Here is a 15,475-nt window from a genome sequence, read left to right as displayed (position 1 = left end):
AGAGCCGTATAAGATCTTAGAACACTGTATGTTGATGCTTGCGAGCAGTAAACGGTACATGAATTGCAACTCATCTTAATAACAGTAAATGTCATTCGGCCACGTTGCGTCATTTTTAAAGGCAGAAACAAACATCACTTCTTTATTTGCCGCGGAGTTATTTCTCTTCCTACAAGAGTAAAAAATCTTTGAATATCTAGTTGTGTTTTATATTTAAACAGAACAATATAACGTGTGATTTCCTACTGCCGTTTAACCCAATAACAACATTGCATCGGCTTTTAAATGTAGCTAGGTACACAATTGCTTTATGTGAACGCAGTTTTGCTTACTCTGGAACCGAAACTTTTTTGTTGTGAGGAATCTATGCTTAGTCCTTAGTTATAATTGTTCAATATAACTGAAGCCCACTGTCGTTGGCGCTACGTAAAATTGTATAAGTCAAATTGAGCGCAAATATTTTTTTTTCAGTTAGTTCAATTCAGTTGAAATCTGTCTGTGTACAATTGAATAAATGGTTTTCTCGTTTTGTGAGACTCGTTTCGCATTAAGTTATAGAAGTAGCTTCAGACAGCGAGACATACTCCCACTGAAAATGCATCAGTAAATCAAGGTGAGTCAATTCTCGTAAAACGAAAACACTATTTCTTTCAGTTCCACGTAGAAAAATATAATCTTCAAGTGTTTCATACAATATTACTAGCTACTGAGATAAACACAAGCAACATTAAATACGTTTATACATCAGAAGCTGAATTTGTGTATGTGAGTTAATATCGTAAGATGGCTGTAAACATGAACTGTTTGCAAGTTTTCGAGTGGGTACCATGTGTGTCATTACGTGCGAGCTACAACTTTCCTAGTTAACTTGAGACCTGCATTCCAACGGAAACGACATTTGTATTGCTACTGACTGTAATGTTCGTACTGAAGAAGCGCAACGATAGACGAGGAGCAGCGACACCAGTCTAAAAGCTTTTCCGAGTATTTGACATGCCTTTCGGTACGCTCGTGTAAGGACCTGGAGGCGCCAAAAGCAGTCGAAACATCAGCTATGCAAACAGTAGTGTTGTTCTACTGCTCCACTAAGGGCCTAAACAGCTACTGAACTTGACAGATCACCTGAGGATAAATCTGACTGTTAAATAGGAAGTAAGTTCTTGAGTAATTCAGGTAGCATTAACATTTTTTTACCTCGCTCAACGTTCAACAAACGGTCATAAATCCACTCAAAAATCTGATGCTCCATCAGGAAAGTTTTGTTACGGACAGAATTTTGAACTGGCAAAACAAAGTTTATTAATCTCTTCCATTTTCTTCCATTTGCATACTGTTAAAAAATTCTACATTAAAATACAATGAGGTGACAAAAATCGTGGGATACCTCTGAATGGCATGTCGGACCTCCTTTTTCCCGGCGTAGAGCAGCAACTTAATGTATCATGGGCTCAAAAAGTCATTGGAAGTCCACTGCAGGAATATTGAGCCGTAATGACCCTATAGCGGTCCATAATTGGGTAAGTGTTGCCGGTGCAGGAATTTGTACACGGACTGGTCCAGATAATGCTCCATAAATGATCGATGGGATTCATGTCGGACGATCTGGGTCGCCAAATCATTCACTCCAATTGTCCACATTGTTCTTCACACAATTCGCTAACAACTGCGACCTGGTGACCTGTGCGCATTGTCATCCATAAAAAATTCCGTCGTTGTTTCGGAACTTGAAGTCCACCCAAAGGCTGCAAATGGCCTCCAAGAGGCCAATCATAGCCGTACTCAGTCCATTACCTATTCAGTTGGAACAGTGGACACAGTCTGTTCCATGTAAACACAGACCACACCATAATGGAGATGACAACAGTTTTCCCAAAGCCTAGTTGACGACTTGGTTCAAAGGGCTTCGTGGGGTCTGGGCCATTCTAGGAGCCTGCCATCAGCTGTAACAACTGAAATCCGGACTATTCTGACCAGGTATCATTATTCCAGTCGTACAGTGTCCAACTGATATGGTCTCGAGCCCAGGAAAGATGTTACAGGCGATGTCGTGCTGTTAACAAAGGCACTCCCGTCTGTTGTCTGCGGCCATAGCTCATTAACGCCAGATTTATCCACACTGTCGTAACGGATACGTTCGACGTACGACCCACATTGATTTGTAGACGTATTTCACGCAGTGTTGCTCGTTTGTTAGCATAGACGTTGCTGCTCTCAGTCGTTAAGTGAAGGTCGTCGGCCACAGCGTTGTCCGTGGTGAGAAGTAATGCCTCTAATTTGGTACTCTCGGTACACTCTTGACTCTGTGGACTTTGGAATATTGAATTTAGTAATGATTTCCGAAATGGAATGTCCCATGAGTGGCCGGCCGTTGTGGCCGAGCGGTTCTAGTCCCTCTAGTCTGGAACCGCACGACCGCTACAGTCGCAGGTGCGAATCCTACCTCGGGCATGGATATGTGTGATATCCTTAGGTTAGTTACGTTTAAGTAGTTCTAAGATCTAGGGGACTGATGACCTCAGATGTTAAGTCCCATAGTGCTCAGATCCATTTGAGCCATTTGTCCCATGCGTCGAGCTGCAGCTTGTGTACGCAATGCGTGAGGACGCAGAAGGCAATGAATACCATTGTATTACAGACTTCAATATGTCTCCAAAGGACATGGGTCCTGTGCCTCAAAAAGCCTCATAATGATCTCTCCATTGACAAAAGATGCCGGAATAGTTCCCCATTCGAATAACGAGGACTGCCAAAGGGAGGTGACCATGAGAAAAAGACTGAATGACCCACGGGTCGGGCGTGGAATGGCAGAATTTTTCAACGTTGTAGGGAAGCTACAAAATATGAAAAGGGAGACGCAAAGGGTCAATATAGATGTCCTAAGGGTAAGTGAAGTGTAGTGGAAAGAGGAGAAGGATATCTTATCGAATGGGTTTAGGGTATTTACAAAAGCAGCAGAAAAACGTGTAACAATAGTAGAATAGGTTATTAATAGCAAGGTAGGACAGTGCACTAATGCGAACAGTTCACTAAGAGGATCAGAATCGACAGCAAACCAACACCGACAACGATAAGTCAGGTGTACATGCCGACGTCGCAAGCTGAAGATGAAGAGATAGATAAGTTATATGAGGATACTGAAATGGTAAATACAGTACTCAATGGAAGATGAAAACCTTAAAGTCATGGGGGACTGAGATGCAGTTGTAGGGGAAGGAGTAGAAAAAAAGGGTACAGACGAATATGGGCTTGGGACAAGTAATGAGAGAGAGGAAAGACTAATTGAGTTCTGTAATAAATGTCAGCCAGTAATAGAAAACACTCTGTTTAAGAACCAAAAGAGGAGGCGGTAGAACTGGAAAAGACCAGGTGATACGCGAATATTTCAGGTAGATTACATCGTGGTCCGACAGAGATACCAAAATCAGATACTTGATTATAAGGCGTACCGAGGAGCAGATTCAGATCACAATGTGGTAGTGATGAAAAGTAGCCTGAAGTTTAAAAGATTAGTCAGGAAGAATCAATATACAAAGGGACGGGATACGGAAGTACTAAAGGATGACGAGTCACACTTGAAGCTCTCCAGGGCTATAGATACAGCAATAAGGAATAGTTTAGTAGGCAGTACGGTTGAATAGAAATGGATATCTCCTAAGGGCAATCACAGAAGCTGGAACGGATAACATGGGTACAAAGAAGGAAGTTGCGAAGGAACCATGGGTAACAGAAGAAATACTTCAGTTATCGATGAAAGAAGGAAGTATAAAAATATTCAACGAAATTCAGGAAAACAGAAACTTAAGTCGCTGAAGAATGCAATAAGTAGGAAGTGCAGGGAAACTAAGACGTAATCGCTGCATGAAAAATGTGAAGAAATCGAAAAAGAAATGATTGCCGGAAAGACTGGCTCAGCTTATAGGAAAGTCAAAACAACCTTCGGTGAAATTAAAAGCAAAATTGGTAACATTATGAATGCAAAGGGAATTCTACTGTTAAATGCAGGAGAGAGAGCGGATAGGTAGAAAGAGTACTTTGAAGGCCTCTATGAGGTACTGTCTGAAGTACTAGAGGCGACTACGAAATGCTGTTAAGGTCCTAGACCCGATGAAGGGAAACTCCTGATCTACACCTCCACGCGGTAGAGTGCGGGCAACTTCACTACGTGTGATGGCTAGCATAGACAGAGACCGAAGGACGACCGGACTAAATCATCACTCCAGCATTTCCTGGGCAGTGCACCCTCTTGCCCTGGAAATGGGAAATCATTTCCAAAGTGGAAGAACCAGCTGATGGTCAACGTCACAGGATATAGGAGGCAACGGGAAACCACCACATTAAAGAACTTCGCTTATCCCAAGCGTCAGCAGTAAACCATGCCAGTATCTTCTGTAAAATTTTCCGGAGATGAAATCGTCCCCAATCGGATCTCCAGGTGGGGACTGCAAAAGATACAGACAAGGTGAAGGAAAAGAATACCAATTTTAACATAGCAACATGGAATGTGAGAACACTGCGTCAGTGTAGCAAACTAGAACATCTCGAACTTGAAATGGAACGACTGGAAATCGATATTCTAGCCATGAGATGAGATTGCCCCAATCATGTGATTTATGATCTGAAGAATACTGAGTCATTCACACCGGAACTGACCAAGATAAACCAGGAATGGGAGGAGTTGGAATAATTCTGAGGAAAAACTGCAGCTCACGTGTCAAGGGATATGTGCAGTATAGTTCTCGAATAATAATACTCAAAGTTGAAACTGAACCAAAGGAAACTGTGATAATACAAATATACATGCCAACATCCAAAGAAGAAGATGGCGTCGTAGACGAAATAGACGAATAAATAAGTAATGCCATGAGTAATGTTAAGGGAAATGAAAACCTGATTGCCCCTGGGGACTGGAATGCGATTGTGAATGGAGAACCGGAGGAACTAATTGTTGGAAAATACGTCTTAAAAAGACATGAAAGAGGAGATCGACTAATCGAGTTCTGCTCGAGACACCAATTATTTGTTTGAAACGCATTTTTCCAACAACACAAACGAAGAAGATACAAGTGGAAGGCACCTGGAGACATGAGAAGACAGCAGATTGATTACATTCTAGTGAAAGAACGTTTCAGGAACCAGGTAAAAGATTGCAGCAGCTACCCATATGCAGACATAGGCAGTGACCATAACGTGATCCTGATGAAAAGTTCACTCAGATTCAAATGTTTGAAGCAGAATCCAGTAAAACCTAAATGGGAACTAGAAAAACTGAAAACTGAGGGACTGTCGAAGCGTTATGCTTGCGAAACAGACAAGGTAGCTAAAAGGTTTCAACACGGTGGAATAAATGAACACTAGTGTCAAATTAAATCCGATACATACTAAGCAGCAGGAAAGATAGTTGGAAAAACTAAACCCAAAAACAAAAGGAAATAGATTACAGCAGATATTACTGAGCTTATCGAAAACAGGAGGTTATACTAAAATGCAACTGATGAACATGGAGAAGCTGAATACAGAAGGCTAAGGAATTTAGTCCCTGAAGAAGCTAGGAAAGGAAAAGAAAATTTTTTTGAGGAAATGTGCAGGGAAGTGGAAGAAAATATGCTAAACGGAAGAACTGATTTAGCCTGCAGAATAGCAAATAAAATTTTTTAACAAACGTAAAACTACACTTTCAGGCACAATAAAAAATAACGAGGGGAAAACGCTGTTTGACGAGGACATGTTGAAGAGATGGAAAGAATACATACAGGAGCTGTATGGTGGAACACCTCTTTTGGAGTAATACGAAGACAAGAACAAATAGACGAAGAAGTCCAGGGAGATGACATTCTCCAAGAAGAATTTGACAAACTAAAGGAATTCCCTGTGGATCTAATAAAGAATGCTCGTGACAGCATGAAAACGATGCTGCTTAAAATTATTAGGTCCATCTACCGGCCATTAAAATTGCTACACCAAGAAGAAATGCAGATGATAAACGCGTATTCATTGGACAAATATATTATACTAGAACAGACATATGATTACATTTTCACGCAGTTTGGGCGCAGAGATCCCGAAAAATCAGTACCCAGAACAACAACCTCTAGCAGCAATAACGGCCTTGATACGCCTGGGCATTGAGTGAAACATAACTTGGATGGCGTGTAAAGGTACAGCTGACCATGCAGCTTCAACACGATACCACAGTTCATAAAGAGTAGTGACTGGAGTATTGCGACGAGCCAGTTGCACGGCCACCATTGACCAGACGTTCTCAGTTAGCGACAGATCTGGAGAATCTGCTGGTCAGGGAAGCAGTCGAGCATTTTCTGTATGCAGAAAGGCCCGTACAGGACTTGCAACATGCGGTCGTGAATTATCCTGCTGAAATGTAGGGTTTCGCAGGGATCGAATGAAAGGTAGAGCCACGGGTCGTAACGCCTCTGAAATGTAACGGCCTCTGTTCAAAGTGGCGTCAATGCGAACAAGAGGTGACCGAGACGTGTAACCGATGGCACCCCATTCCATTACGCCGGGTGATACGCCAGTATGGCGATGACGAATAAGCGCTTTCAATGTGCGTTCACCGCGATGTCGCCAAACACGGATGCGACCATCAAGATGCTGTAAACAGAACCTGAATTCATCCGCAAAAATGACGTTTGGCCATTTGTGCACCCAAGTTCGCCGTCGAGTACACCATCGCCGGCGCTCCTGTCCGTGATGCAGCGTCAAGGGTAACCGCATCCATGGTCTCCGAGCTCATAGTCCATGCTGCTGCAAACGTCGTCGATCTGTTCGTGCAGATGGTTGTTGTCTTGCAACCATCCCCATCTGTTGACTCGGGGATGGAGATGTGGCTGCGCCATCCGTTACAGCCATGCGGATAAGATGCCTGTCACCTCGACTGCTAGTGATACGAGGCCGTTGGGATCCAGCACGGCGTTCCGTATTACCCTCCTGAACCCACCGATTCCATATTCTGCTAACAGTCATTGGATCTCGACCAACACGATCAGCAATGTCGCAATACGATAAACCGCAATGGTGATAGGCTACAATCCGACCATTATCAAAGTCGGAAACTTGATGGTATGCATTTCTCCTCCTTACACCAAGCATAACAACAACGTTTCACCAGGCAGCGTCGGTCAACCGCTGTTTGTATATGAGGAATCGGTTGGAAACTTTCCTCAAGTCAGCACGTTATAGGTGTCGCCACCGGCGCCAACCTTCTGTGAATGCTTTGAAAAGCTAATTATTTGCATATCACAGCAACTTCTTCCTTCGGTTAAATTTCGTGTCTGTAGCACGCCATCATCGTGGTGTAGCAGTTTTAATGGCCAGTAGTGTATAACACAGGACAGATAACGACAGTCTTCGAGAAATGCATCATTGTTTATGTACTAAAGAAAACAGCAACTACAAAATGTGAAGAGTACCGAACCTTAGGTCTAATATCACATGCATAAAAATGGCTCATAAAAATAATTCCTGAAGCGAACTGAAAAGGTGGAGGATACGCTGAGTGAAGTTTGATTTCAGAAGGGGATTGGGAATAGGAGAAGCGGTTCTGGCACTGGGACTGCATATCGAAAAGCAATTAAAGAAAAGTAAAGCAACTTATATTGCCTTTGTAGACCTGGGACAGGTATGTGATAATATTGTCTGGCAAGAGATGCTCAGAGTGCTGAGGAAAAGTGGAATGAAGTACAAAGACATCCGTGTGATAGTTTCCATAAGAGCTAGGTGGCAGTATAGTTTCCACAAGAACTAGGTGGCAATGATTGGGAACTGTCACCAGGAACAAGAACCAAATATTAGAAAAGGGGTAAGACCAGGATGCGCTCGATCTCCTCTTATATTCAGTGCTTGCATCCAGGAAGCCACAGACCAAATTCGAGAAATACTGAACTTGAGATCATTGTTAATGGACAGAAGATAAACATGCTACGTTATTTAGATGATATTACTGTTGTCACGGAGACAAAAGAAGATCTAGAAGAAGTCCTCAGAACAATGGAAACGATTCTATGCATTCAGTATGGAATGAAAACGCACAAGAACAAGACTAAAGTGATGGTATGCAATAGAGGAGCAGAATATGAATATCTGAGAATGAGAGTTGGAAGAGAGGAGCTGGAAGTGATAGAGGAATCTACCTACCTGTGAATCCGGAAAGAAATTGCGAGCAGAATACAAAAGGTCAAAATTGCATTTAAGCGGAGGAGGAACTTACTCACCAGCAAGAACATCAGCCTGATAATAAGGAAACATATCATGAAAGCGTTCGTTAGGAGTGTGGCCCTATACGGGTGTGCAAGATGGAAAATGAGAAGAGAAGAAAGAAGATGGCTGGAGGTCCTGGAGATGTGGTGCTATAGAAGGATGAGAAAGATCAGCTGGAGAGACAACGTAACAAACGAAGAGGTGCTTAGAAAAGTACAGGAAACCAGATCTCTGTGGAGGCACATTCAAACAAGAAGAGACAAACTTGTAGGGCGCATCCTACGACACGATAGCATCATTGGAACGATGGCAAAAGCAACTATGAAGGGAAGGAATCGGCGGGGAAGACAAAGGATATCATACATGCAGCAGATCATGAATGATGTTAGATGTAACACATACGTGGAAATCAGAAGAAAGGAAGATAGAAGAGAGAAATGGCGCTCTGCTGCGAACCAATCCCAGGGTTGAACACTAAAAAAACAAGATGAGGTGGAAGATTTGTCTGATGTGGTAGAGGAAGAAACAGGAGTCGATTTAGAAGAGACGGGGGATCCAGTATTATAACCGGAAATTAAAAGGACATTGGAAGACCTAAGATGAAATAAAGTAGGGTTTCTAAAATCATTGGGGAAGGTGGTCACATAACGCCTATTCATATTAGTATGTACAACGTATGAGTCTGGCGATGAACCTAATGCGTCCAAGTTGCTGACAAGAATAATATGCAGAAGAATGAAAAGAAAACTGAGGATGTGTTACTGACGATTAGTTTAGCTTTAGGAAAGATAAAGGCTACAGAGGGGCAAATCTTATGTGATTGATAATGGAAGCAAGACTAAAGAAAAATCAAGACACGTTCATAGGATCTGTCAACCTGGAAAAAGCGTTAGACAAAGTCAAGTGGTGCAAGATGTTCGAAATTCTAATGAAAATAGGGGTAACCTGTGGGGAGATGCGGGTAATATAATGTATGTACATGAACCTAGAGGGACTAGTAGGAATGGAAGACAGAGAAAGAAGTTCTCCGATTAATAGGGGTGTAAGACAGAGATGTAGTCTTTGGCCCCTACTGTTCGATCTGTACATCGAAGAAGCAGTGATGGAAATAAAACAAGGTTAAAGAGAGGAATCACAATTCAAAGAGAAAGGACATCAATGATATCTTTCGCTGGTGACATTGCTGTGTTCAGTGAAAGTGAAGAAGTGTGATAGGATCTGCTGAATGAAATTAACAGTCTAATAAATACAGAGTATGGACTGAGCAGAACTCGAAGAAAGACGAAAGTAATGAGAAGTAGTAGAAATGAGAATAGTGAGATACTTGATTTCAGAATTTGTGATCTGAAGTAGACGAAGTCAATGAATTGTATACCTAGGCAGAAAAATAATCCATGATGGGGAGAGTAAGAAGCACATCAAAAGCAGACTACCACTGGCCAAGGCTACTAGTATCAGACATACGCCTTAAATTTGGGAAGAAATTTATGAGAATGTACGTTTTCAGCACAGTGTATTGTGATAGTGAAACATGGATTGTGCGAAAAGCATTTTAGAAGTGGTGCTACAGAGAAATGTCGATAATTAGGTGGGATTGTAACGTAAGGAATGAGGAGGTTCTCCGCAGAATCTATAAGGAAAGGGGTATATGGAAAATGCTGACAAGAAGAAGGAACAGGATGGCAGGATGTCTGTTAAGACATAAGCAATAATTTCCATGGTACTAAAGGGTAAAAACTGTAGAGGAAGACAGAGATTAGAATACATCCAAAAAATAATTGTGGACGTAGGTTGCAAGTGCTACGCTGAGATGAAGAGGTTGGCACAGGAGAGGAGTTCGTGGCAGGCCGCATCAAACAACTAGTCAGAAGACACAAGATATTTCCCGGCGGAGGTTCAAGTCCTTCCTCGGGCATGGGTGTGTGTGTTTATCCTTAGGATAATTTAGGTTAAGTAGAGTGTAAGCTTAGGGACTGATGGCCTTAGCAGTTAAGTCCCATAAGATTTCACACACATTAGAACACAAGATATTCCCGCCATCAGCATATGTGCATGTCACCATCCCATGACTATGGTCACGTCAGTGTAATAAATGAATTAAATAAAACCAAAACAAAAGATAGTTTACGGGCTCTCATATTATATATCAGCTTACGAATTTCTTAAAGAGAATGATCAGAGAACAAACTGTTTCTATCCCTACACTTTCCTATACGTTGCATTATTGATGAGGTCACTACTGACAACATATCTTCAGTAACCACCTTACACGCTGCAGGACTTCTCTTTTTCATATGCTCGACAACCGTTGGAAGCTCCTAGTAGCCTCAAAGATATGTCTAACACTGCCATGCTGGATATTTCTGATAGAATGTTCCTTCCCTCCAACCGTTTGGAATTAAGCGGTTCAATGCAACTCTTCCTGGTGTAGAGTTACGGGGAGGACAACCATGGTATTGTAGCCACATCATTAGAAGAGTTCTGAAGGACCAATTTTATACTGTTTGAGAACAAAAACAGTCTCTATTCCGAAATTATTTAATGTCAGTAACACGTTCCACTCTTATGGTGTCATCAGTTTGTTTAAAAGCAGTTGCGTACGCGACCCATCAGGCATAAAACGACATAGAATGTGAAATAAAAGCCAAAGTAAGTGGATACATAATCCATCCTTCATGAAACTGAAAGGTATGTGCTGAGATTCGATCAGGATAGAGCCAGCGAAACATGTCGATAGTTCCCAACCGCAAGGTTGGACGAGTAGTACATCTTCGAGTAGTAAGACCTTTGACAGCTAACAGAGCTAGCTGCACGCGGTAAAAGTTTGAGTATTGGTGAGGAGATGTGCAGAGACATTAGACGTGTTTCAAGTCGGAGCTAGATGCCTGCAGGAGGCAGCTGGGTCGTGACAGCATCAAAGTAAGAACTGGCGCTACGCGTATAATAAGCTATGTATTGAGCGAAACTCGGCACATACCTGGGGAAACTAGAAAGAATAATTAATAAAATAAGTTTTCTTTGGTTAAATAATGTCTAAAAGCTAGATAGAAATCCCATTGTTGATGCAATAAGCGTTTTGTGAAACTTTCTCGTAAATCCATGCTATAGAAGTTTCTTTTTAGGTTTTCACATATGCCTTAAAAGTTTGAACAATAAATTTTAGATAAAATTAGAGTTTCATCTCACACCTTATGTCGTTCTCCGCACCCTGTGCTTGCATTGAACCAAAAGGTACATTAAAGTAAAGTTCCCATGACTAAAGCTAATAATTTCATTTATCAGAGTAAAATAATCTATATGCCTTTGCACAGTTGGCAAATTATTCAGATCAGGACAGAATTTTTATTAAGTAACAAACAGGGCCAGAATGAGTTAAGTTATCAAGAATGACAATTTTATGCCATTGCACTATGGCTGGGTTGAATATATGTTTTACTATCTGCTAAACGGGAAGGAGTGCACGAGCTAAGTCCATAGACACAGTCAGATGCAGGTTGGTGACTTTCAATTATTTTTACCACTAAACTTTCATGCAGTCAGATGTGTATTTTGAGTATTAATTTTCCAACAATATTTACATGCAGTCAGATAAAGTTCAGTTCAGTTAAATACGCAGTCAGATGCAAGTTTTATTAAAGACTAAAGCAGTCACATGCAGTTCAGTCTAGTTTAAATAGAGAATTTTTATTAACAACACGTTCAAAACTTCTAAACCATGAAGTGGAACTAGAGCACTCCAGCCGGCGAATCCTTTTGATGATACAAATGAAAGTGGGGCAGCTTTTACCTAGGATCAGTTGTGCGTACAGTTCCGGTGCTCCCGACGCATTCTCTTGTAGTTAGCCGTAAATGAAGACCATGTTGACCAGTTCTTCATTAATAAACGGAGTTACAGGTAATTATGCTATGCGGATGTTTTACAAGCAACACTTTCTGTATGAATTGCAATATTCCTTAAACCAAATCTGATCTAAGTAGTCAGTGACTCCCACGCAGTTATCTTCACCTAAGTGTAGCATTAAATTCAAGACGTACTTATTGCCTGGGTGGCACAAGTTTCCTTGAAGAGTGGTGCAAACTTCCAGGTTGCTACCCACTCAATGGCTGCAACTACAGCAAAATGACCGCCATATTCATTATACTTTTACTCTACTTATTCTTGTTAGAACTAGAAAAAAATTTTATCACCCAATTGATCCCACTGAGATCCATTACTCTGCTGGCACAAAATAGCATGATTCCGTTGAAAAGAATGCAGCTGATGCATGTATCTCCGTTATTAACCCCTGGAATTCTACGTCTTTTTGTGACATGGATACCAAAGGGGGTTTTGGTGAACTCACTAGTATTAAATTAGTTAAAACATAAAATCTTTCTCAAAGTTGTGAGTTTTTATCAGTAAAGTAAGCGAGTAGCTTAAATATTGTTAATAGTTATAAATATTAGGTTGAGTCAATAAAAATTTGGATGTTACAATACAAAATACAAATGTGTTGGTATTCTACACAAGGTATTCAGAGTTCGGAACTTAGAGGTAGGAGAAAAACTTCACAATTTAGACGTTATGTCTTACTTATCTGATTATGACACTGTCTACAACAACCTTTTGATTTACTTAGATTGTTGTACGTATGCTTCTTTGTTCTAGCTTCTTTTGCACAAACATGACACTGACCTTTCTCTGCAGGAGGTTTATCTACATTTGTTGTCAATTTTTTGGTTTTCTTTAGCAGATTACTATCCATTGACTGACAGAAAAATTCAGTTGACTTTCTTACATTAGTACCTCTTTAGGGTACCGCATCTTTATTTCACTAGTTACAACGAAGGTTGCAGAAAAATAGGTTTCGTTTATTGTGTTTCTTCTCATTCCTTTCTGGATATTCATAGATGAACATAGTGATTGCATTGGTAGCACGGCTGTCAATGAGAAAGTAAAGTACTGATAGTGACCACCTCCTTGTTCCCCTTTTGCAGATGACGTACGAGCCATTAGATCAATGGCATTAATACCACCTTTAGTGGAATTGTAATATGAGTTTATGTAGGTTTCATTCCTCTGTCTTCCTTAGCTGACTTCATCTGGTGCATTGTTGACAGCATCAATAAGTTTTACTTGGCTTTGCTTTTAATGTTTAGGGTACCAAAGCAACCGGTACCCCACCTGTTGTTGGCTCTGTAAACAAGAATACCGACGAATATAGATCTCGATCTGGTGTGTTCTTCATTATGTCTGGAATACGCTTTCTGTTTGACTGGATAGTACGTACTGTAGTTACTCTGTAGTTCCGGTATAACTATTCTCATGTGTAGTATTGTATCGTCGTAATATTTCAACCAGTATTTTTCACATGCACTGTCAGACGTTTAACGACAACTACTGAACTTTGTTCTTCCTTGAAAAAAATAAAGCTCTGTAATTTATTTGCGTACGATTCTATATTCGTTACATATCGTTTTCTTGCGTCTGACATCATACGTAGAAGGATGCAATACTTGCCCAGTTTATCCACCATAAATGCTTTGAATGGGCAGCCTGCTCTAAACAGGCTGAGCATGTCATCAATGGTAACATGCACTTGTTGTTTACGCTCTAGAGTAAACGTATCGTTCACTTTGTAGGAAACTTCACGGATTGCTGTGAACTTGTCTTCTCCAAATGGTTCAAATGGTTCTAAGCACTATGTGACTGAACATCTGAGGTCATCAGTCACCTAAACTTAGACTTAAACCTAACTAACCTAAGGACATCACACACATCCTTGCCCGAGGCAGGATTCGAACCTGCGGCCGTAGCATCAGCGTGGTTCCCGACTGAAGCGCCTAGAACAGCTCGTCAACAGTGGGCGGCCTTGTCTGCTTCCTTTTATTGCTGGCGGGTAGTTTTGTCATGAAAACTAACGATTCTTTGAAACTTTCGCTTGCCACAGTAGCCCTGTAAACAGGCCGAGCCATTAGGTTGTCCAGAGATCACGTACATTGACGGAATTATTCTCATTTGCATCAAAACGTATGAGTATTATTGTAAAGGCCGATTCCTTCATTAATGGAAGTCATATTTAACTCAGCTGTCACTTCATTTGCAAGTTTTATTGTAATAGCTATGGTATCAGGTGTAAAACGTAACATCAAGGCTTCTCCAATAGATTGGCAAACACTGGCTGTAGTTACTCTTGACTGCTTCCTTACTATGATTACAAAAGACTTCCGAGTTATTGTGGGCTTTGTAATTACATACTCTTCCAGACTTTGACACAGTGAAATCCTGAGGATCGTTACCCGAAGCTGCCTTACCTACATCATCTATTACGTCTACTTCACTTCTCCAGTCTGTATCATACTCCTCCTCATGTCCACTGTCACTATCTGAGCTAGAATCTTCATCTAAAATTTCATTTAGAACTCTTTCTAAACATGATTCATGTATTCTTTTAGACATTTCTGAGTCTCGATGTGAACAGCAAGGAACTGAACTAACTTGCTGGGAGTATACAAGATAAATAACAACAAATATCGTCAGCAATCACTGTCTCAAAATAAGCTGATTGTTGGGTATCTCAAGAATGGGAACTAACAAGAAACACAGCCCTGCATTTTTCTGGAGCTGAGGAATTAAAAATCTTACCTAGATAAATATGGAAACCTGAGGAGATATTCGTTGAATCCATATTAAGAGTTTCATTCTTTTTTTTCTGTCAAAGGAGGTCGTCTTGCATAAAAGTTGTTGTTGTTGTTGTGGTCTTCAGTCCTGAGACTGGTTTGATGCAGCTCTCCATGCTACTCTATCCTGTGCAAGCTTCTTCTTCTCCCAGTACCTACTGCAACCTACATCCTTCTGAATCTGCTTAGTGTATTCATCTCTTGGTCTCCCCCTATGATTTTTACCCTCCACGCTGCCCTCCAATACTAAATTGGTGATCCCTTGATGCCTCAGAACATGTCCTACCAACCGATCCCTTCTTCTGGTCAAGTTGTGCCACAAACTTCTCTTCTCCCCAATCCTATTCAATACTTCCTCATTAGTTATGTGATCTACCCATCTAATCTTCAGCATTCTTCTGTAGCACCACATTTCAAAAGCTTCTATTCTCTTCTTGTCCAAACTATTTACCGTCCATGTTTCACATCCATACATGGCTACACTCCATACGAATACTTTCAGAAATAACTTCCTGACACTTAAATCTATACTCGATGTTAACAAATTTCTCTTCTTCAGAAACGCTTTCCTTGCCATTGCCAGTCTACATTTTATATCCTC

Source organism: Schistocerca americana, chromosome 7 (assembly GCF_021461395.2).
Source record: "Schistocerca americana isolate TAMUIC-IGC-003095 chromosome 7, iqSchAmer2.1, whole genome shotgun sequence".
Taxonomy (NCBI): Eukaryota; Metazoa; Arthropoda; class Insecta; order Orthoptera; family Acrididae; genus Schistocerca; species Schistocerca americana.
Note: the sequence above shows the minus strand (reverse complement) of the source record.